Here is a 26,014-nt window from a genome sequence, read left to right on the forward strand (position 1 = left end):
AAGAAACACACAAGTTTTAACAGACGCTCAACGCATCCTGCAAAGGCTTCGTGCCACGAGCCGAGATATAAAGGGATAAGGATGGGAGAAACTTGACGGACGAACGTGTGGTGATCGAAGCAGCAATAAACCAGCCTCCACCTTGAGAGAAGTTAACTATGCCATCCAACAGCTCAAGAACAATAAAGCAGCTGGTAAGGATGGTGTCGGAGCTGAACTCATTAAGCTTGACACAGATAAGCTGGCCAATTATCTATACAGGCTGATAGTCAGAATCTGGGAAACAGACCAGCTACCAGAGGAGTAGAAGGAAGGGGTCATATGCCCCATCTACAAGAAAGGCGAAAAGCTAGAGTGTGAGAACTTTTAAGCGATTAACATACTAGCTTCCGCCTACAAAGTGATATACCAGATCATTTTCCGTCGTCTATTACCCATAATGAACGAGTTCGTGGGAAGTTATCAAGCCGGCTTCGCTGACGGCCGCTCGACAACGGACCAGGTCTTTACTGTACAGCAAATCCTTCAAAAATACCGTGAATATTAGGTCCCAACACACCATGTGATTATCGATTTCAAGACGGCATACGACAGTATAGACTGCGTATAGCTATGGAAAATTATGGGGTAAAATTTTTGTGAATATCTCGGGCGAACACTGCTGTTCGCTTAAATCTTGCCGGTGACTACGACAGGGTTATGGACTTTCGTGTCTGTTGTTCAATATTGCGCTAGAAGGTGTCATGCGGAGAGCGGAGGTGTAATAGGCGGGGTACGATTTTCAACAGATCTTACTTACTTCCTGATCCTGTACATCTCCGGTGGTGCAAAGGACCGACTTGAAAGATCTCCATTCTGAGCGTTTCCCGGCTATCGCTTTAACCTGTTGCCAGGTTAGATTTTGGTCGACTTCTTATATTTCTTTATTGAGGCTTCGCCGCCATGAGCCTCTGGGTCTGCCTCTGCTGCGATGTCCCGCTGGGTTCCAGTCTAATGCTTGTTTACAGATTTCATTTCCGCCCCTACGTAGAGTGTGGCGGACCCAGCCCCACTTCCGATCCCGAATTTCTGTTGCTATCGGCCTCTGGTGACAACGACGATGGAGCTCGTTGTTTGAGATCCAGTTGTGAGGCTACCATGCCCGAATTTTATACCGCGTGCATCTGTTGATGAACACCTGCAGCCGTTGAGTGTTCTCCACTGATACACACCATATTTCGCTAGCGTATAACAGCGCAGATTTCACGTTAGAGTAGAAAATTCGTATTTTGGTGTGTTCACTTATCTGCCTGTTTTTCCAAATATTTCTTAAACTCGCAAAGGCAGCCCTTGCTTTCTTGATCCGTGCGCGTATGTCGATATTGGTACCGCCGTCTGACGCCAAGATATTGGAAGCTTTCAACATTCCTACCAAGATATTGAAAGCTTTCAACATTCTCCACTGGTTGCCCGGCTACTGTGAAACTGGAAGGAGTCACCGTGTTTACATCCAACGATTTGGTTTTGTTGACGTTGATGACCAAACCTGCCGAAGAGGAGCGCTCGGCAAGGTCGTTGAGCTTACAGCATATCAGAGCGCCGTTGCGCGAGTAGTGCAACGTCATCAGTCAATTCGAAGCCGTTTTTTAACAGATCCCGTTAATTTATTTGTTCCTCGGATGATATGTACATTGTCGGTGTATACTTCGAAGTAGGGACGTTCCGATACTTCAAAATATCGATATTTGATTCGATATGATAATCGAATCAAAGTATCGATATCACCGATATATTGGAATGAAAATATCGATATATCGGATAATCATATGATATTTTAGTAATGAGAAAATTTAGAATATATTTGTTGAAGTAATTCAATTACTGTCGTATTACCATATTACCTTAATTGCAATAATTATTAGAAACTAGTCGACCCGGCGACAATTCCCATACGAATCTTTATTTTAGTTTTTCACGATTTACTCAACTTCACTAATGATTCTCGACTGAGGAAATATCATATAAACCCGTCGGAAACTATAACGAACATATCTGCTGAAGGAATGAAGAAAATCCATCCAGCCGTTTTCGAGTTATGCGGATACGAACACAGACCATTTCATTTTTATTGTATAGATTGATGTAAAAAGTTCACGCGATTATTTTAAATAAACTAATCAAAACTTTTTATCTAGCTATTACTATTACTTAATCCAATCTGCTTCTAGAGTGTGCAGTCCAAGAATCATCGGTGGCGGCATTCGTCGTAGTTTTAACCGCTAGCGGCGGCGTTTTTGGCATGATGTCAGTCACTATTTCACTCAAAAAAATCAACTGAAGTTTCGAGACATTTTTTTTTTGTATTTTTCCTCTGGTTATTCTGATTCTTAACAGCAGAAAACTTTCTCTTCTCTTTCTTTTAATTTAATGGTTCAAGAAAAATCTCAATTTTCACGAGAAAATCTAGTGAAATATTCTTAACTAAAAAAGAAAGTTCTCTTAAACTTTCACGAGAAATTATGTTTTTGTTTCACACGAAGTTCCCTTGAGTTTCGGCAGGAAATTCTCATCAAAATTTACGCTAAAACTTCCATCAGAAAAAACATCAAAATTTTCATCAGAAAACTTGCAGAAATATTTTGAACTTCCTAAGGAAATTCTTTTTAATTCGAACGGGGCATTTTTTTGAATTTCTAAAGGAAATTTTTATATGTTTTCCATTTTTTCTAAATTCTTATTTCCATAAATATCTTCTTGGTTTCTAAAGTAAATTCATCTAATTTAAGAACACGTCAAATATATAATTAAATCCGTGAAAGGATTCAAGGACCAGTGGCATGGCAAATGTTACACAACGGCGCATCATTGCAAAGTGTCAAGTTGTCAAAACTATTTGTGATGGAAGCGCACACTTCACACCAAATGCTCAGAGAAAAATTATCTGAATTATTAAAAATACGATATTCCAATCCATTTTGAAGTGTTTTTTTTACAAAATACAGTGCAATTATTATTTTTTTGTTGCTTTGTTCGGATTCAATATATTGATATCGAAAGCAAAAATATCGATATGACCGATATATTGAAAACAAAATATCGATACAAAAATATCGGATATCGAAACAAAAATATCGATATTCCGATATATCGGAAGTATCGGAACGTCCCTACTTCGAAGACAAAGTATATGCTAGCACAGAGATCAGACGTTGAAGCTGCGCTGGCTTCGCTGTCGCCGATATCCCGTGCAGAATCAGAGCTAGCATCATCAAAAAGTGCTACTGTGCGCTAGTGTCGTTTTGTACGCAAGAGTATACCAGCGCCATCGGGTTGTCAAAATGATATTGTGAGTTGCAATGTCGACGTCGATGGCGTTGAGGTTCGGTTGTTTGTTTTCACATGTTTTCTAAGAAATTTTGTTCGAGCCTCCATGTCTGTTATCTGTGATGCTAGTGGGCGGCATGGAAGAACATTAGGCCGTCTTAAAATGTGTCTTTATTTGAGAGACTTTCAGCCCTAGGCTGGCTGTACAGAGATAATGAAAAAACTTTGTGGATATATAAAACCGCAATATGTGCAATTTTAGACGATTTGTGTAATTGATTGTGGGAGAAAAATAATAAAGTAAAAGCTTGTTAATGATTAATAAAGGGTGTTCAATAAGTTCGAATACAAATGTTTGATCATTGTGTTTGTAAGCCCAATGTACATATTCTGTATTAGTATTGGTGTCAGCGTTAGCGGTATTTATACGCTATCGGATGTGTGTGGTGTTGACATTCTGTCACTTGTTGTTTGTTTATTACGCACGTTGAAAATGGATTGGGGCATCATAAATAGCCGTTTTTGAATGTCAAAATCATTGCGGCGTACTACAAAACTGAGGTTTTGGGGACGATTGATGCCCCCAGTGGCCCGGTGCTAAGACGGAGATGAGCCCTACGTGTTCCAATAGGACGTTAACCCTTTATAGACGGAAATTGCGATTTTAGCCTAATATGGGGACAATTTCATCGACTTTTTGGACAAAACATTGCGACCTCCCAGCTTCCCGGATTTGAACCCTCTTAACTTTTTTGTTTGGTCCTTTATTATGTTAAAGCTGCACGAATACAAGGTCAGTAACTTGGACCAGTTCAAGACATAATTCTCAAAATCTGGAACGAAATGCCCATGCAGATCGTGCGTGCCGCTTGCGATGGGTTTTAGAAACATTTAAAGCTCGTGAAGAAGTACAAAATAGAGATCATTCTAAAAGAAATGTTACCAACATTCCTTATAAATACTACTTCCCATGAAATGCAACTGGGAAAAGAAATAATTTAAACTAAATTTTTAAACATTTTTTGAAAGTGTATTCGAACTTATTGAACACCCTGTACACCCTCAGAATGAACTGAGGAGGTTAGAAGCGGAGGGGTGTAAGAATAGAGGTAATAAACTATAAAGGACGATTGTCGCTGCGGTTCCCTTTGTTGTCGTTCCCAAACATGTTAGGTACACAACTGTCAAAACGTACTGATTTTCCTTTCGTTGACATTTAGCGTCCTATCTTCGCCTGCAAAAGATGTTCGCCAGTGACGACAACGACAATCTTCCCCTATAGTTTATTACTTCTATTGGTGTAAGTGATACTTTGGTCAAAGTTGAGTTGACTACAGCAAAAAATGCTTTGGCTTTAAAGCTTTGCGGCAATATGTTGGCATAATTTGTGCGTTGTTTATAAAAAATATGAAAATTCACAGAAAATTAGTAATTTTTTGAACTTTCATACAATTTGTATGGAGCGAAAAAATATTGAAAAACTTTGCTTTCGTTTTTCTCAAAACTTCAAAGTAAGTTAGTGGAACAGGTGGTAAAATAAACACGTTAAGGACTTGCGTTGAACTCAATCATAAAACGAGGATAATTTGTTAGTTTTACCACTTGGTTCAGCAATTTAATTCATATTCTTATTGCACTGAACAATTTTTTCGCTAATAAACATTGTTTTATATAGTTTTTCATCGAAATACAAAACATCGAAATTTCGTATGTACAAAAATAGTGCGGGTAAAATGAACATCGCTTCTAAAACCCTTTTGAAACATTTAATTTTCTTTTTTTAACTCTAGCACTGTATATATAACTAGTTAAGATTATGACTTTTGAAAAATCTGAAATTTTCAATATAATAAAAAAAAGAAAAAAAGTTGTGAAATATGGTATAACTTTTGGAAAGCTCTTAATTATCAATATAATAAAAAGAAGAAAAAAAGTTGTGAAATATCAGTTATTTTTAAATTAAATTTACATATTCAAAGTTTTATCTTGGTTATTTGATATGGTTTGTTTCTTGAACCGCTTCACAATTGCACAACTTTTATCATAAATTTCTGAAAGTTTGATACAAGTGTTCATTTTACCCCCATACGTGCCTTGTGATAAATAACTCTTCCTCTAACTATGCAAACCAATAATTTTACTATTTACCCCTGCAACATCTTTGTAAAGGATGTCCTATATACCGCTGTGGTTAGAACAGGTTTGAATCAATGTTATTATGAATTTATTAAGAATTAAAGCTTGCGGAAAAATGCTTAAAAATTACATCAGACCCTATTTTTACGGCCTCGTTTGATATTTTGGATAGTAATAGCTATTCGTTCGGTTTCAAAATCAAAATATTAGCTCAGGTACCTAATTTTTTTTGAGGAAAACGTTTGCACGATTAAAATACGCCTAAATAGTGTTTTAATATAAATATAGCCAATTGTTCATTTTACCTCCTCTTCCCCTACACCTGTTTGCGTTTGACCCCCTCAATTATAAGGCATTCGTTGATCATCCAAAATCGTCAAAATTTCGATATCTAGCGATTAGATTAAGGACATATTTGGCATCCCAGCCTAAAATGACTAATTATAAAACTACTCCACTTGAATGAATCTCCATATGAAAGTGGTGGTTTTATAATTATTTCCAACTAAATGCATACAAAAACAATCAATAATTGAAAATTTAGGTAATTTTAGTCTGGGATGCCAAATATATGTCCTTAAGGTCACTCCTGACGGAATCCAATTTTCAAAGTACTCGCGTTTTCAAGGGCACATCATTCGATACGGAAGCAAAGCATAACTGTCATTTTTATTTTTTCACGCATGCTGCGACGCAGCAAAGCTGAAAAATAAAAATGACAGTTGTACATTGCTTCCGTATCGAATGGTGTGCCCTTGAAAACGCGAGTACTTTGAAAATTGGATTCCGTCAGGAATCAATCGCTATAGGGATTATCTTCAAACATGACCATTTTGTATGAAAATAAGCGAATGCCTTATAATTATTTCCGGGGTGTATCCTTGACTGTGTATTGTAACACAGTATAAATAAGAAACTGTACACGCGTTGATATTTGTTTTTGTTTTTGGCTTGAAATACAATTGAGGGGGTCAAACGCAAGGGGTGTAAGTAACGAAAATTTAGTTTTGTTACTTTTCAATAATTTTTCGTTTCATGCATTTTGTATGAAAGTTAGAAAATATACTAATTTTCTATGAATTTTCACATGTATTGCAAACAACGTACAACCTACATCAATATATCGCCACAAAACTCTAAAATCAAAGCATTTTTTTTGCCGTGATCAACTCAAATTTGATCAAAATGTCACCTACATCCCTCTGCTTCTAACCCCTTCAAATATAAAAGATTATGCGGCTTGTCCCTCTGAGGTGTGGCATTTTACCCGGATTTACCCTATGTAGAAGTCCGATATTTTTTATTAGATTTTTGGATCATAAGTGTCTGGTTTTTATTTACTAGAATAATTTTCTATCAGTGTAACTAGATTAATGTAGCCTCATTATTTTTTTCTTTCATATAGATAGGTATAGAATAAGTGCTTCGAATTATTAATCCCCAAGCCCTCTCTAAACTCAATCAAAGATCCCCACTTTATTCAGAAATGTCCAGCCTCTACATTAGATGTTTAGAATGTCTTATATGAAAACCGTGCACTTATTCCATCCCAAATCCATTATGCACTTCTTCCGAATTAATGTGCCGGCATGTGTCATTCGAGCACGTAGCACTATTCTGAAGAGTTCCAAAGAAAGAGGCCTCGACCACACCGATTGGATAGACAAGGCATGCGTGATTTTAAGTGCGGCATCGCTATATTTGTGTTGGTGCACGTGTCAGAGCTCTTCTCCGTAGCTGAAATTGACATAATACCTACTTGAGAAGCCGTTCGCTATGCTTGCGGGGTCACTAGAACGATGAACTTTTACTTTTATCTTTATGCCCAACATGCGTGATATGTATTTCGTTCTAAACGGAGTTGTTGGTTTTTTCCTCCTGTGGTGTTTGGTGTATTGAAAAGAATACGGTTACAGTATTCCCTCGTCGATTACGATTATATTTGTGTAACTCTTAATAATAAACCTGATTTTCAGTAACTTGGCTGCAATTCCTTGCTCATTATTAATGAACATGACATATCGATATAATTGTTAATAAAGAAATATACAACATTACTATAAGCTTGAACATTTCTTGGATAATGAAAGAAAATCCTTGTAGGACAACAATAATATATAATAAGTCCAGTATTGTATATTCTTGAAAAGAAAAAAATACGTCTCTTAATCCTTGAAAATTGTTCATAGTTAGATGTAGAAAACTCGTTCATTTCTAGCATACATCGTAGAAGCACAATTCCGAAAAAAGCTGTTCAATAACAAAACGCAGCCGAGAATAGAAGTGCGTCTTAGAAGTTTGCCCTTTTTTGGCTGATGTTCTTCGCTGCTTCCCTCTGCCACCGACCGTCGCCAGCACACGCGTTTCCGCACAGGCCGCATGCTCCGTAGCCTGACGGGGGCAATGCACTTTGAATGTGATTTTCCATCGATCCGGACGAGCAGCACGATGCGAATTAGGAAAATTTAGGAAATAGCTCCGGTGTATGAGATTTTTTGGGAAGTTACACGTGGGGCCGATATCAATGGTTATAGCAAAATGATGAAGATTGGTGGAAAACTTGAACTACAATGTGAGGGTGACTTCATCTAATGTTTTCGGTCACATACCATGTGGATATGAAACAAAAGGAAATTTAATCATTTTAATGGTTTGGATTATAATAACAATCGAAACCAGTAACGATAATATGGCCAAGATAATACACAAATCAGATACCACTATTTTGAAATAAAATATTCAATGATCTTTATCAGTCTTGTAGAATATTAAATATTTTTTTAGAGGATTCTCATAACAAAATTGTTGGAGAGTATCTAGAATAATGAAATTATGTACCATGAAAGAAAATCTCATATGCAGAGCCGTTGCGTGGACTCCCAGCGCCGTTGGCGAAACCCTTATTTGCGCCCTAATTACTAGAAAATAATATGTTCAGTATTTTATATTTAGAAAACAATTAGGATCCTACAAGTAAGTAGAATTGTTTAATTATTCAAAAATGTTTCAAATAACAATCAATAAATATTCAACAGTGTACAGAAACCTGGTACCTGGAAGTTTAAATGCATCCATGGATTGCAGAAAATACCTTTCGAAAAAAAATGGCTATGTTTTCAGTAATTAGTCGAACGGTTTTGGAAAATTTCCAATAATGGCCAGGCCATCCCAAAGACTAACGAGGGAGGAGAAGCCAGATTACCGCAAAATATGAGCGAAGAAGTACATATTTGGAAGCTTATCTAATTTTTTTAATATATATTTTCAAAAATGTATCTATCATACAGTTCGGAACTATTTTCCGTATCATACATCAATCAGATTTAAATTACATTTAGTCTAGAATTTGTTATAAGCAATTTAAAATTATCTTCCTATGCTGTGCGTCTTCTCCACTACCTTTGACAGATACGTATTTCGAACTTAACAATAAGGCCGTCTTCAGTGTCTCGTACTTGTACTCGTACTCGACGATAAATATGAGACACTCACACTTATTTTTTACCGGGATCTCAGCAAAATGTTGAACCTTTACCGAGATTCGCACAGCCGTGCCCCAGCAAACATGTTGTTTGCCGAGATTTCTGTCAAAGTTGCTGAAAATCGGCAAATAATTTGCCGAAAATTAGCTAACAAACGTCATTTTTGCCGGAATATCAGTTTTTTGTTTTGCTGGCGCACGGCTGTGCGGATTTTTGCCGAGTTGCAGAAATAAAAACTAAGTGTGCTGAAGACGGCCTTATTGTTGAGGTCGAAATACCTATTCGTCAAAGGTACATTAAAGCGGTGGAATTAAATGGAACTGTAAGAACTTGTCTTATGACAAGTGAAGACACTAAAAGCTTAACATAATTTTCTTAACATAAATATGACAAAATTTCGTTTTCGTGAATGCTGGGAGCATTTTGGGCCGAACATTTTTGGAAAAATGATTCTGTACATAAAATAATGAATCTTTGTAGTAATTCCAGTGAAAGACTCGTACTGCCCCAAAACGAAGGCACGGGTCCTTGCAAAGATCGTAACGGGATCAGTGGGTACAAATAGCGCTGAGAAGCACTGTTGAAATTAAAATAGTTTCGGGTAGTATTAAAAACTTCCTTCCGCAAAGAGAGAAAAGAACCGCACAGCACAAAAGCACGATGCGGTTTCGTTTAGTGAATAGTGATTGGATATAAGCCTCAACATCGTGCGAATGAAGGCTCGGCTTAAGGACAGTCCTTACGGAATCCAAATTAAAAAGTACTCGCGTTTTCAAGGGCCACTAAATACGGAAGCAAGGCAGAAGGAAGAAAGAAGAAGGAAAAAAGGGAAGAAGGAAGAAAGAAAAGGAAAAAAGAAGAAGAAAGAGGGAAGAAGGAAGAAGGAAGAAGAAAGAAGGAAGAAGCAAGATGGAAGAAGGTAGAAGGAAAAAGGAAGAAAGAAAAAAAAAAGAAGGAAGAAGGAAGTAAAGAAAGAAGAAGGAAGGACCACTCGTAAACAGAGGTCAAATTATTTTTAACTATTCGTCCAAACGGCATTCGGCCAAATGGCCTGACACCGAACCGAGACTATCCGCGAAGATGAAACAATGGTCTACGGGCTGATCAGAAATTATCCCCAAAGCGAAGTTGATTGCTGCCAACTCATTAATATAAACCGAACACGGTTCTTGAAGTTTTCGAAAGGTGGTTGAATTCTCATTGAAAACACCAAAACCTTTATAAATAATGGATGCAATGTTAAATTGGAATTAAATCATAAAAAAATAAAATTGAAAATATTTTACTAATAACCTAAGATGATGGGACTTGTGGCCAAACACTTGATATGAAAACTTAATCAAAATCTCATTTTTTTGCGTTATGCTCCAAATTAATATTTTCCTTTCCTAATAATTATGAAAGCCGCTGTAAACTAAGTTTGATTACGATTAAAGCACCAGAATTGGTGGTCTTGTCCATGAATCGTAACCGGATATATTCGAATTCGAATCCAGCTCCAGATTTTACCGATGGTTTGGAGGCTTTTCTGTACATAGTTGGGTCAATAAAATCCAACTATTTGGTAGATAGTTATAATCGTCATCGCAGGAAGGTCGAATCCAATCCATCCAAATCCAACTCAGGGCCAATCTGGATTCGATTATAATTAAAAGAAAAGAAGGAAAGTCTGCAATTAACACTGAATGATCAATGACTAACTAAGCATGTTCTTCTGCAATCAGTCAACCGTTCGGGCACGCGTTCGGACCGGGGACGTTCATGAAGGCTCGATCGTGTTGTGTACCGCTAGCGATTTTGAGTGTAAACGCGTGCTCGAGTGTTAACGCCCTACTAACAAAGCAACTATTTAATTACCGAGCTATGTATTGTCAGTTTTGCTAGTAACAAAATTTAATCACCTTAAAAAATCGTCGCCAATATCTTTTATTCGAATCTGTGTTAGTTCAAGGCAAACCATAAAAATATGCATGAAAAAAAAACTGAATTTCGGGAAATAATGTGATTATTGAAATCAAAGAATTTTGTTCACAGTTGATCTTACAGATCTCATGGCCATTTTTGCTGGCGACGATTTGCTCTGCGACGATTTCAAATCGTCGCGGCCGATAACGTGGCAAATTGATAATACATGGCTTAACTTATGTTTACTTTGACTAACTGTACATTTATATGGTTACTACTTTGTGATAGACCAGAATCAGTGAAACTGCACACCGAATCAACTGAACGGCAGACTAGGATTAGTCAATCATTCTCACTGTGCGTGTTTCAGTAAATAACTCAATAAACACAAAGATCAATAACGCCACTGTCAGACCGCATCGTGCCTTCGTGCTGTGCGGTTCTATTTTCTCTCTTTGCGGAAGGAAGTTTTTAACACTACCCGAAGCTATTTTAATTTCAACAGTGCTTCTCAGCGCTATTTGTACCCACTGATCCCGTTACGATCTTTGCAAGGACCCGTGCCTTCGTTTTACGTTGAACCCGTTTGGGGAAGTAAAATTCCGACAAGCAGTGGTAATCCTGCAGGGACACCGCTCTGGGAAAAAACCTCTTAGAAGGTCACGTCTCCACGCTCAGCAATGAGTATTAATAAAAACAAGAGGAAGGGGGAGTCTTTGAATTCTCCACTTCCTTCTAAGAAACAAGGTTTCAAGACCGTCCTGCCAAAGCGCGGAAAAAATAGAAAGCTGGAGAATTCAGATATTCCTTCTAACTCTAATGTCGGAAATATTTTTTCTCCTATCGAACTGAGCAATCAGTTCGATTTGATTAATGATGATATTGAGCATATTGAATCTACCTCTAACCCAGGTGATTCGATTCATGCGAAAAAGCAAAGGATTCCGCCAATTGTGGTATCTGTTGCCGAGTTTTCTGGCTTTAGGAATGAGATTTTGAGTAACCTTCAGGGGATCAAGGTTTCATTTCAGATTGCTAGGAAGGGTGACTGCCGCGTTTTGCCGGGATCCTTTGACGATCGCAAACGTCTTCTTCAGTATTTAACTGAGAAGCGCCATAAATTCTTCACATACGACGACAAAACTGAGCGATTGTTCAAAGTCGTTTTGAACGGTCTCCCTAGTGACGACAAATCACTGGATGAGATTAAAATTGAAATGTCTGAATTCCTTGGATTTTCACCAGTTCAAGTAATTAAGATGAAAAAGAAATCTCACTCTGGTACTTCCCAGAAGGGTATTTCTCAAGAATTTTATTTAGTTCACTTTAATAAAAATGAACTAAATAATATGAAAAGTTTGGAAAAGGCCTGTATTATGTCTCATGTCCGTGTTACATGGGAACTTTTCCGCAGGCCTGGGGGAAATTTCCAAAACCCCACTCAGTGCCGTAAGTGCCAAAAGTGGGGTCATGGAACCAAACATTGTCACATGGATGCTAAATGCATGATTTGTGGTGGTACCTCTCACACCAAGGACGCCTGTCCTGTGAGAGAAGATTCCAATAAATTTAAATGTGCTAATTGTGGGGCAATCGTAAATCCAATTCCTGGAAATGCCCTTCACGCAAAAGTTTTGACTTCCCGTGCAAAATTGATGACGGGAAATTCCAATAGGATCCCAGATTCGCCGGGTAAACATATTTTGAACGCTCAAAATCCGCAATCATTTACCGGTCGAGTAGTTCATACCCACCACAATCAACGAACAAATTTTGCTCCTACCTCTCAACGGGTAACGAGCAGTTCGTCGAATTCTAATTTTTCAAACACGCCCTCCTATGCTAGCATCGCTGCAGGCAGGCAAAATTTTATTTCCGAAAATTTACCGACGATGAATGACTTTCATACCCATTCTTCAACGGGAAATAACGTTCGTTTTGACGACTCAGGTAGCATGTCTGCTTCCGACTTTGGTTTCCTTAATGAACAATTGCATCACATGATTGATGCAATGTTCAAAGCAAATACCAAAACTGAAGCAGTTCAGGTTGGTATCAAATTTACTCAAAGAATTGTTATTGGACTTCGTTTTAATGGATCCAAATAATTCTTTGAAAATTTTAAATTGGAATGCCCGCTCTTTAAAGGGTAAGGAAGATGAGTTATTCAACTTCCTATCAGTTCATAATGTGCACATTGCCATTATAACTGAAACATATTTAAAACCTGGTCTTTTCATCAAAAGAGATCCAAATTATTTTATTTACCGGAATGATCGTCTTGACAGCGCCTGTGGTGGGGTCGCCATTGTCATTAATAGACGTATCAAACATAAATTATATTCTTCGTTTGAAATCAAAGTTTTCGAAACCTTGGGAGTTTCTGTTGAAACAAATTTTGGACAATTCTCTTTTATTGCAGCCTACTTGCCTTTTCAATGCAATGGGCAGCAAAAGAATTTGTTGAAAGCTGATCTTCAAATTCTGACTCGCCACAAATCAAAATTCTTCGTAATTGGTGACTTCAATGCCAAACACCGTTCATGGAATAATGCTCAAAGCAATTCCAACGGCAAAATTTTATTTGAAGATTGTTCTGCGGGATATTGTACTATTCAATATCCCAATGGCCCAACTTGTTTTTCATCCACTCGAAATCCTTCGACAATTGATTTGGTTTTAACGGATTCAAGTCAGCTGTGTGGCCAATTGGTAACTCATGCTGACTTTGACTCTGATCACATTCCTGTGACATTTGAAATCTCACAAGAAGCCATTTATAATCCAATCAGCTCTACTTTTAATTATCATAGAGCTGATTGGGATTTATATAAAACGTATATCGATAGGAATTTTGATGTTGATATTCCTCTCGATACCAAAAGTGATTTTGATAATGCTCTCGTATCTTTGACAAATTTAATTGTTGAAGCCAGAGGCATTGCAATTCCGAAATGTGAAATTAAATTCAACTCCATTATTATTGACGACGATCTTCAGCTACTGATCCGTCTTAAAAATGTGAGGCGAAGGCAATACCAAAGAACTCGCGATCCCGCGTTGAAAGTTATTTGGCGAGATTTGCAAAATGAAATTAAAAAACGTTTCGCTATTCTGAGAAATACCAACTTTGAGAATAATGTCTCGAAGTTGGATCCCAGTTTGAAACCCTTTTGGAAATTAACAAAAATTCTTAAAAAAAAACTCAAAAGCCAATCCAGCGCTTAAAGAAGGAAATAAAATTTTATTAACAAATGGCGAAAAGGCTCAAGAACTTGCTCAGCAGTTCGAGAGTGCCCATAATTCTGGTCTAGGTCTCATTAGTCCAATTGAGGATCAGGTTACACGGAGATTCGAAGACATTCTCAATCAAGATAATGTTTTTGACCCTTCGTTGGGAACTAATTTGGATGAAGTGAGATCTATTACTACAAAATTTAAAAATATGAAAGCCCCAGGTGATGATGGTATTTATCAAACTTACTTATCAAAAAACTTCCTGAGAGCTTTTTATCTTTTTTGGTTAATTTATTTAACAAATGTTTTCAATTGGCATACTTTCCAGATAAATGGAAAAACGCCAAAGTTGTTCCAATTTTGAAGCCGGACAAAAATCCAGCTGAGGCTTCTAGTTATCGCCCAATCAGTTTGCTTCCTTCAATAAGCAAACTGTTTGAAAGCATTATTTTAAATAGAATGATGGTTCATATTAATGACAATTCTATATTTGCTGATGAGCAATTTGGTTTTCGCCAGGGGCATTCAACCACCCATCAGTTATTAAGAGTTACGAATTTAATTCGGCTCAACAAATCTAAAGGATATTCGTCTGGAGTTGCTCTTCTTGATATAGAGAAAGGTTTGATTGTAAAATTGATGAATTTTAATTTTCTTTTGTACATCATTAAAATGATCCAAAATTATTTATGAAATCGCTCACTTCAGGTAAACTATCAGAATTCCAAATCTGATAGATTACCTGTAAGGGCTGGTGTCCCCCAAGGCAGCATACTGGGGCCCATATTGTATAACATTTTTACTTCTGACTTACCTGATTTACCACCAGGGTGTCAAAAATCCTTGTTTGCAGATGACACAGGTCTCTCAGCCAAAGGGCGAAGCCTTCGTGTCATTTGTAGTAGATTGCAAAAAAGTTTGAATATTTTCTCCACTTACTTGCAAAATGGAAAATTCTCCTGAATGCTTCCAAAACTCAGCTTATAATTTTCCCACATAAGCCGAGAGCTTCTTATTTGAAACCTTCTAGCAGACATATTGTCACTATGAATGGGGTTCCAATTAATTGGTCTAGCGAAGCCAAATATTTAGGACTTCTGGTGGACCAAAAATTAACTTTTAAAAATCACATTGAAGGCCTTCAAGCCAAATGTAACAAATATATTAAGTGTCTATATCCACTTATAAACAGGAAATCAAAACTTTGTCTTAAGAACAAACTTTTGATTTACAAACAAATTTTATGATCAGCCATGTTGTATGCTGTGCCAATATGGAGTTGCTGCAATACCAGAAAGAAGGCACGTCAGAGGATTCAAAATAAAATTTTGAAAATGATTCTGAAGTTGCCTCCGTGGTATAGTACCAATGAACTTCATAGAATTTCTAATATTGAGACATTGCAACAAATGTCCAACAAAATAATTTCCAATTTTAGACAAAAATCGTTGCAATCTTCTATTGCAACGATTAGCTCCTTGTACCCTTAGTATAAATTAGGTTAGGTTTAGTTTAAGTTAAAAACATTGTAATTCCTACATGGTTCAATTAAACCATCCCATCCAGGAAAAATCCTAACTGCCAGAGGCAATTGAAATGTATTAATAATAACTAAAAAGTAACATAGTAAATAAGGATGATAGTGTTAAGAAAACACGGAACACCTAGTCTATGCATGTATTAGATAATTAGCAAATAAAATTATTAAAAAAAAAAAAAACGCCACTGCCTTACTTTCTGTTAGGAAAGATGAGGGAGCATTACCTAGTAGGCGATTTTTGCTATTTAGAGACCGTGTTTACTTCTGTGTCTTCACAAAAATCACAGGAAGGAACATTTGTTAATGGTAAGGTATCGTAGGTAGGTAGGTCTAGATTCACACTGATAAGTGATGTGACCGTCAGAGATTAATCAAACGATAATATGATCACACAATAGTTAATCGAATTATCGACCGCATTAAGCAGATCCAGACATTACGATGATCACGCGATCGTTCATACATCCAGAAAGGCGACAATGCATGTAATACTGTAGTGAATTGTCTTTTCACACGTAAGTTTTGCACAAAGATAACATGGACTGGAATCAACCGAGGCAATATGGCTGAGAGGTTTCCGTGAATACGATAATGTCATTCAACTATTGGGCGAATTGCTATCCTGGCGAAAAAGACTCTTCCGTTATTACTAAACCACGATCAACGCGCCAGAAACTTAAGAAATTGGTATGCAGTCCGAAATGCTTTCGCAAAGCAACTGCATTATCTTCAAGTGATGGACACAATACATACAGGCCACGAATATGCACCTTCATCTGATGATGAACGAATGGATGAGGATGAAAGCAACTTTGAATCAGGTGAGGAAGCATGTGATGGAAATAAAAAACTTCAATAGAGTTAGATATGAATACTTTATAATTCATGAAGAGAAGATACAACTATGCCTATGATAAATATCTAAAACCAAGTGTGTTTACATTGAAATGAAAAGAACATGTACCCGACGACATGTACCCCGATGAAAACTATGATTATGACGATAACCATACCAAAAATTCATCGATATAATATAGCTTGAACAACATTGTTACCTACATATTGCTCAGTTCATAGTCTAGGCTTGTACAACCTATAAATTTGTGCGATTTTTTAAAGCTAAAAGCCTGGCGTTTTGGCCTTTGCCTTCAATGTGAAAATCCTATTGTTATCGTGTACACTGAGATGCCTTTGGTTGTTCTATAGCAAGTATTTGTTGCATTTGTTTTATTCAACGACTTAATTTTTTAACATTCGTTTGCATTGATTGATTTTATTTAAAAAATAGCTTAACCATACATTCAATAAATATATATTCAAAACAGATTTAAATGTTGTAAAATAATAGGAATTGTGAATTTATTTAAATTCTAACATATTTATTCTTCCAGAAAATCCTGGACGAATATGAAACTTCCCCTAAATATTTGAATATATTATTCGGTTCCATTTAATACTGCGTTCTAAAACACTCGAAAGAACCTTAGAGGTACGATGAACTTAGGGCGGATTGTTAGATTCTAACGACCATTAATTTTAGTGGTTATCAAGAGCGGTCCACGTGATCACATTGTGCTCATATAAAGAACAGATATTCAAAATGAGTCTTTCTTTATTTCCAATTCCAGATATAATGCTAGTAAAAAGAATCAGTTTTTGAAAGTAGATTGGAAGTATATACATTATGAATTCCATCCATAACCAGTTCTAGCTGGAATGTTGGAATCTACATGTGAAGAAGAAACGACCATTAGACCTCCATCGTTAAAAATCTAGTATTTTCATTTCTTTGGCATAATGTTAAAAATTATCATATCCCTAGGGTGGAGTTCGACTGAAGCTTTCTATATTTATCGTATAAATTAATAAGTATTTTTCAACATTTTAGAATTGTGTTATGTAAAAGACATTTTTTTTATTCAGGCATAAGTAATAACTCATATTACCCATGACAATTTCACCTGGGGCTATGGAATAGCATTGATGAATAAATATCTTGATAGGATAAGAATAAATACCATAAGATATAACGCGTCTTCTGATGCATAGTTTCAGCTTTGTGCTCCATTAGGCGCGATTAGGTGTAATAAATGTAGCAGGGAAAGATAAATGTTACATCACGTTTTACTAGAGCCAGGGGTTCTAGTGTAACCGCATTCAACATGATTTGGAAAAGCAGCAGTTACAACACCAGCAAACGAGCCGGTTGGTTGAGCTGAGGCACGGCACGTGCAAACGCAACCGAAAGCCGAAATCTGCGCGTCCTACCGCTGCTGCTCCACTCCATCGAAAGCGAAAGGTCTTCGAACCCGAAATTTGGGAATTTTATCGTTTAATACATAAGCGCACAACGTAAAAACTGGTACTACATACTACTGACTGAATGACTGACTAAACGGAACGCGGAGTGGGTCTGGCTGGGCTGGGCATCATCTACTGCTCGCATTTTCTACGCACTCCGTCACACAATAAACAAACAATGCTGCAATGTAACCATCAATGGGGAGGAGGCGGTGTGGTGGGATGATGTTGTGCCTAAATTGAAAGAGCATTGGCCCCGGCATCACATCGGCAGAAGTGCCATACAACAATATTAGCGAACAGCACTAGTACAGCTCTCATCGGCTTGTTGGTAGCATCTAAGTCCAGGAGATGGTGGGCGAATGGTACAATATGTTCCCCTCCAATCTTCTCGGATGCAACGTTGAATAAGCGTTCTTGTTCTGAAGTTCTTGTAGTTGAAGTAATGAATTTCTGATGAAAACGTGAGTTATGCATGTACTGAACATCTCTTTTATATCAATTTAATTATTACTGTAGTTACTAAATATGACGTGCATTTTGATCATTTGATCGAAATAATTGACATATTTCTTTTCATGATTTTGTACGTATCACTCCTTTTCCCCCTACGCAGTTTACAACTCCGAACTCGGATCGGGACTCGAGATTTACATAAGGGAGGCATTTACTATACACACCCAGCGAGCCTACGAGTGGGTAAACATTTTGGGGGAGCCGGAAAAATGGGTCAATCGGAAACGATGAAGGAAACATTGGCACAACACAACCAGTCAGTCAGTGGTAGAGCATAAGCCCTGCTGCTGCTGCAGCAAGTAGCGTGAAAAATCTCAACACCAACACCAAATCCAACCGATCGCGCTGGGGTGGCGATGTTCGACTTCGGAGCTTTTGGGAGGAAAAACATCGCATACTGAGAGTTCGGGTATGTTCGGCTTGAATAGAAGTAGGATGTGATGGGATGGTTGTTTCGGAGATAGTTTTTCTATCGCAGTAATATTCTTGTTAGGAGCTTCGCTAAGGAGTGTTCTTTGAAGGGATTTTACCCATGCGGCGTAGTAATGAAAATAGGACTTCAATGATGGATAAGATGAAAAGGATACAGAGCAAATGAGGCTGCTTATTCTGTTATTTACCATTTGCTACATTACATGTTTTTTTGTGTTTGTGCATATTTCTTGATTTTGGCCAACCCATCCAACTCAAAAAAGTCATAGGTTTTTATTTACCCCGACCAGACTCATATTCTGAAAACTCGGTGGTTTTTTCCAATGGTTATTTCAATTAAATGCTTTATATGCTTTGCCAAACCATAATTCTAGACCAGATATTAATTTAATTCATTTATTTAATTATTCAAATCATTTTATTAAATGTTGAACACGTTAGATCGTGAAAATAAACAGCCAATAAGCCAACCAATAAGTGTTCAGTAAAGAGCCATTGAAACTAATTTATAACGAAAATTCTCTTTTGTAATTTCTCCACTTATGTAATTTTGTGTGATTTTATTATTGTTCAGAATTTGAGACAATTTACACATGTTCGGTATTGACATGAGCATGAGCATGATTGATTGCCAACGGCTGCTACTCTGTTATTGCCAGGTCAGCTTCAATTACACAGGGAACCCAAATATGATGTAGCTTAGCTTTGCTTAGCTTAGACTGACTGTACATATCAATGGTTCCTACTCCGTGATTGAATAGAGCTGGTTCAAATTGCAATTCAATCCAAGTGAATAGTGAATGGGATTTACCATCTTTTCTCGAAGTACATGTTTTCAAATATTGATCAATTAAACGTCGTCGACCAAGTCCTTACAGTCAGTTGGGAAAGGAAGGGAATGTTAGTGTGTGTGTTAATGCTAGTAGAGACCGATAATACCTCTGCATTTCCACAATTACCACGGGAAGGGAGTTGTATTAGTTGGGTGGGGTAATTAGAATCATGGATAGGAATTCTCCATAGAAAGCGATATGACCTATGCAACTTCTATTTCAAGAATTAGTACGGATATTTTTAAATACAATAGTATTATCATTCCCTTATCCGATCTTTTAGAAAAGGTGTTCAATTGTTCATCCATCGCGTGGTTTAACAATCAATCGCTCAAGGTAAAATAAGCAATGCGATTTACAAACCCATTTATGTGTAATCAAGTAAATATAACATTATGAGAAGAATAAGAGTGTGCAATGCAAATACTACCTGTACTGAACAACTCATACATCGCAAGGATAAACAATCAAACGATCAAAATGACGATTGTTTTTCTTAATTTGCTTAGAAGCTAAATCTGGCAAACATGATTTTCAGCACTGAATGAGTTAAAATTAGGCATGGGTCTAAAAATTTGTTCTTATGCTGCATGTGCTAACTGTCATTCTATGAATGTTAGTGTCATTCTATCGATTGAAATGGTTTACCGTTTGCTATAAAAAAATGTAAATAAAATATTTATAAACAAAATAGAATATGTTGGAGATCAGAAAAGCATGCTCTTTATGTTAAACCATAAAAAATCTAATATTTTTCTGTGCTGAACAACCAAATTTGGGAATAGGTAGGAAAATGTCGACGTGATTCTCGCTTTAAAGGAAGCCGACGAGTCATCTGCACTTTCACGAGAAATCATTGGCATGTTGGATAAAGTTATGAGGTAGGGAGTGTGGCAGGGTTCGTTTTGGTAAACGGTGTGCCAGATGTAGCGTGTAGTTTGATCATGGTTAAACAAAAGCACAATCGAACGCGTACTAGAAAATTGACTTACCGAACAAAATAATTCAATGATCGCGCGATCGTTGTTCATGCTAAACACGACCGGACGCGAACTGAACTTTGAATTGCTAATTAGTTTACTCACCCGCACAGAGCAGAACAAATATTTGTTTTAATGATCGCGCGATCGTTCTGCGTGCTAGAGCAGCCGTTCTCAACCTTTGAACTGCCTTACCTTTGAACTGTTTGGAAGGTCTGAGCCGAATAGAAGGAGGCTTCTGAGCCCCTTGATATATGTCTGGCCGAAGTCAAGATACTGCTCCCTCTTTAAATGAATCTAATGGTTCCAGCGAAACCTACCGTTGATGCACACCGACGATGTCACGGCTGCAGTTCCATCTAGCAGCTGCTGTTCCTTGTCGCTCGGTCAGTTAGAATCGCCAGTTTCCCTTCCAGGTAACAGGAATTGGTATATGTCTGGCCGAAGTCAAGATACTGCTCCCTCTTTAAAAAAATCTAATGGTTCCAGCGAAACATACCGTTGATGCACACCGACGATGCCACGGATCCAGCCCCACCTAGTAGCTCCTGTTCCTTGTCGCTCGGTCATTTGGAATCGCCAATTTCTCTTCCAGGTAACAGGATTGGTATATGTTTGGCCGAAGTCAAGATACTGCTCCCTCTTTAAATGAATCTAATGGTTCCAGCGAAACCTACCGTTGATGCACACGGCTCCAGCTCCACCTAGTAGCTCCTGTTCCTTGTCGCTCGGTCATTTGGAATCGCCAGTTTCTCTTCCAGGTAACAGGAATTGGTATATGTCTGGCCGAAGTCAAGATACTGCTCCCTCTTTAAATGAATCTAATGGTTCCAGCGAAACCTACCGTTGATGCACACCGACGATGTCACGGCTGCAGTTCCATCTAGCAGCTGCTGTTCCTTGTCGCTCGGTCAGTTGGAATCGCCAGTTTCCCTTCCAGGTAACAGGAATTGGTATATGTCTGGCCGAAGTCAAGATACTGCTCCCTCTTTAAATGAATCTAATGGTTCCAGCGAAACCTACCGTTGATGCACACCGACGATGTCACGGCTGCAGTTCCATCTAGCAGCTGCTGTTCCTTGTCGCTCGGTCAGTTAGAATCGCCAGTTTCCCTTCCAGATAACAGGAGTTGGTATATGTCTGGCCGAAGTCAAGATACTGCTCCCTCTTTAAAAAAATCTAATGGTTCCAGCGAAACATACCGTTGATGCACACCGACGATGCCACGGATCCAGCCCCACCTAGTAGCTCCTGTTCCTTGTCGCTCGGTCATTTGGAATCGCCAGTTTCTCTTCCAGGTAACAGGAATTGGTATATGTCTGGCCGAAGTCAAGATACTGCTCCCTCTTTAAAAAAATCTAATGGTTCCAGCGAAACATACCGTTGATGCACACCGACGATGCCACGGATCCAGCCCCACCTAGTAGCTCCTGTTCCTTGTCGCTCGGTCATTTGGAATCGCCAGTTTCTCTTCCAGGTAACAGGAATTGGTATATGTCTGGCCGAAGTCAAGATACTGCTCCCTCTTTAAATGAATCTAATGGTTCCAGCGAAACCTACCGTTGATGCACACCGACGATGTCACGGCTGCAGTTCCATCTAGCAGCTGCTGTTCCTTGTCGCTCGGTCAGTTGGAATCGCCAGTTTCCCTTCCAGGTAACAGGAATTGGTATATGTCTGGCCGAAGTCAAGATACTGCTCCCTCTTTAAAAAAATCTAATGGTTCCAGCGAAACATACCGTTGATGCACACCGACGATGCCACGGATCCAGCTCCACCTAGTAACAGGAATTGCGAAACCTACCGTTGATGCACACCGACGATGTCACGGCTCCAGCCCCACCTAGTAGCTCCTGTTCCTTGTCGCTCGGTCAGTTGGAATCGCCAGTTTCTCTTCCAGGTAACAGGAATTGGTATATGTCTGGCCGAAGTCAAGATACTGCTCCCTCTTTAAATGAATCTAATGGTTCCAGCGAAACCTACCGTTGATGCACACCGACGATGTCACGGCTGCAGTTCCATCTAGCAGCTGCTGTTCCTTGTCGCTCGGTCAGTTAGAATCGCCAGTTTCCCTTCCAGGTAACAGGAATTGGTATATGTCTGGCCGAACTCAAAATACTGCTCCCTCTTTAAAAAAATCTAATGGTTCCAGCGAAACATACCGTTGATGCACACCGACGATGCCATGGCTCCAGCTAGTAGCTCCTGTTCCTTGTCGCTCGGTCAGTTGGAATCGCCAGTTTCTTCCAGGTAACAGGAATTGGTATATGTCTGGCCGAAGTCAAGATACTGCTCCCTCTTTAAAAAAATCTAATGGTTCCAGCGAAACATACCGTTGATGCACACCGACGATGCCACGGATCCAGCCCCACCTAGTAGCTCCTGTTCCTTGTCGCTCGGTCATTTGGAATCGCCAGTTTCTCTTCCAGGTAACAGGAATTGGTATATGTCTGGCCGAAGTCAAGATACTGCTCCCTCTTTAAATGAATCTAATGGTTCCAGCGAAACCTACCGTTGATGCACACCGACGATGTCACGGCTGCAGTTCCATCTAGCAGCTGCTGTTCCTTGTCGCTCAGTTAGTTAGAATCGCCAGTTTCCCTTCCAGGTAACAGGAATTGGTATATGTCTGGCCGAAGTCAAGATACTGCTCCCTCTTTAAAAAAATCTAATGGTTCCAGCGAAACATACCGTTGATGCACACCGACGATGCCACGGATCCAGCTCCACCTAGTAACAGGATTTGCGAAACCTACCGTTGATGCACACCGACGATGTCACGGCTCCAGCCCCACCTAGTAGCTCCTGTTCCTTGTCGCTCGGTCCTTTGGAATCGCCAGTTTCTCTTCCAGGCCACAGGAATTGGTCTATGTCTGGCCGAAGTCAAGATACTGCTCCCTCTTTAAAAAATCTAATGGTTCCGGCGAAGCATACCGTTGATCAGTTTCGAGTATTCGGGATATGTTGTTAATCAACACGCGCGAATCACCCGCATTTTCTTTCCGCTTTTCCATCGAAATACTCCCTATAAAAAGGTCGTCTGGCAATCACGTGTTTGCCCTAGTTAGTGCTATTAGTGAAATAGTGCAGTTCTGGTGATAATCATAGTGCACGATCGCTGAAAAGCCAAAAACAAATTGTGCACTACCCACGCCGAAGACCTGCATCGTGCTACATCACCAACACAGACGTGGTGACGATAGTGCTATACGTTATAGATTACAGTGTCCCGAGCAGCAATTGATATCACGCAAAGGTGGAAATTGGCTCCCTTCTTTGGATTAGCAAATCGTAAAAGTAAAGTGGATCCGAAAAAGTGACACCGAAGCTCGGTCGAATGACCGGGAAACACCCCTCCCCACCAAAGGGGCCTCCGGACAATCCTCCCGGACTTCATCGTGATGGAAGAACTCCGAATTGGATGCGAAATACTGATGAGATAGGTGAAACAGTGGTTTTAGTGTTGCGGCGCAAAAGTGATGAGGAAGGCACAAATAAAGAGCTACGTCTGCCGGAACCGTTTATCATTGGCTTATCTGTACAAACGGCAATAGGAGAAAAAGATCCCAGAAAAGTAACCGCCTCCCGTGAGGGGCGTGGGTCACGATATCTTCTCCGTACCAACTCCAGAAGTATCGTTGATAAGCTGATAAAGCTGACCGAGCTGTCCGATGGAACCCAAATCGAAATTTTCCGTCACCCAACCCTGAACACCATACAAGGAATCGTATACGAACCAGACTCCATCAGTACCGATGAGAAAACGATCGTCGAAAACTTAGCCTCCCAAGGTGTACATACAGTCCGCCGAATCAAAAAGCGACTGAACGGTAAGCTAGAGAACACTCCCTTGTTGGTTCTGTCATTCCATGGAACCGTGCTACGGACCACATCTACTTCGGACTCCTACGACTCCCCAGTCAGGGTCACTATCTACCAGTCACTATCCATCACCGATGATCTGTTTCAACTGTGGTACATACGGACACTCACGAAAATATTGCCAACAAGCTGGCATTTGCTTGCGATGTTCCCAACCCTCTCACTTGGCCGACGGAGAGCAGTGCAAAAACTTACCTTTTTGCATGCATTGCAAGAACGGGCACCATATCTCATCCCGAGAGTGTCCTAAATATAAAGAGGAGGACAAAATTGTGCACATTAAAGTCGATCAATGTATTTCCTATATCGAAGCAAGGCGGAGATATAATGAGGAAAACAGACGTGAAACAATTGCTCGAAAGATCCAAGATCAGTTAAAGCAAGAGGTTGCTACCAAGGACCAATTGATTGTAACGCTCCAAAAACAAGTAGCTACTTTGACAAAAGAACTGTCCTCGCTGAAAGCTTCACTCAAACACCGGTCTCAAAGCCAATCGTCAGTAGTAACACCTCCCGTGAACGACAACCTATCTCTACAGTCATCCCAGTCCATTATATCATCTAAAACGCCAACACACACGAATCGAGGAAGAACACGGCTTTATCTCACCACCATCCAGAAGAAAAGATAACCGAACCCAGGAATCCATCAATAATATCCGTACTCGCAGCCGAAGCGGCAAACGACAATTCGAAGTATCACCAACAAACTCAAATGCCACCAGAGGGAAACGATCTACAACTCAGCATGTAAATACCCACAGCGCATGCAGCTCAGACGAATGAAAAAGGCAGACAACTTTAACAAAACCAAACTGACTACGGACACTGACCCTGCATCTACACCTGAAACGAGAATGGAAGAACGCCTGAAACCGACATACGCAAGATTCGACTCCTGCTACACTTCAATGGAAAACGCACCAGGACATTGTTCATACACCACGCTACCAAATCCACATCACGGAAAATCGCGATTGACTGCTCTTCCAAAACCTACGTTATCAAACTCCTTTCTGTACGACAGATTCAGGAACATTAAATGTGCACCTTCGTCCAGCAGCGCAGCACATGATGATTCGCCAAGCGCGAGGCTTCACACGTCGACCCTGACCAGAGATGTGCCGGGCTATCCCGATGAGCCTCTGGCGGCAGTCGACGTGTGCCCCGCCACCTTTCGGGCAAGTACTCCTATACGTCTTCAACCAAAAACCCAATCAATTCCCTCGAGTTCATCTATTAATTTAGGTACCTCTACTCACACATCACCAGCCGAAATGGCTGTCAGCACCACAGACAGAAGATGTACAATAACATGTAGTCATCCTCGGCGAGGGGAGGGAGAGCGAGGAGTAACCTCCCCCCTCCCTACAACGGGAGTGGATGTCTGGGGGGAAAGGTATGGGGCCTGTCACGAGTGCCTTGCATGTCCTGCATCCTCCTGGAATCCGGCCGATTCAAGCCTCA

Source organism: Armigeres subalbatus, chromosome 2, assembly GCF_024139115.2.
Source record: "Armigeres subalbatus isolate Guangzhou_Male chromosome 2, GZ_Asu_2, whole genome shotgun sequence".
In the NCBI taxonomy this organism is placed as follows: domain Eukaryota; kingdom Metazoa; phylum Arthropoda; class Insecta; order Diptera; family Culicidae; genus Armigeres; species Armigeres subalbatus.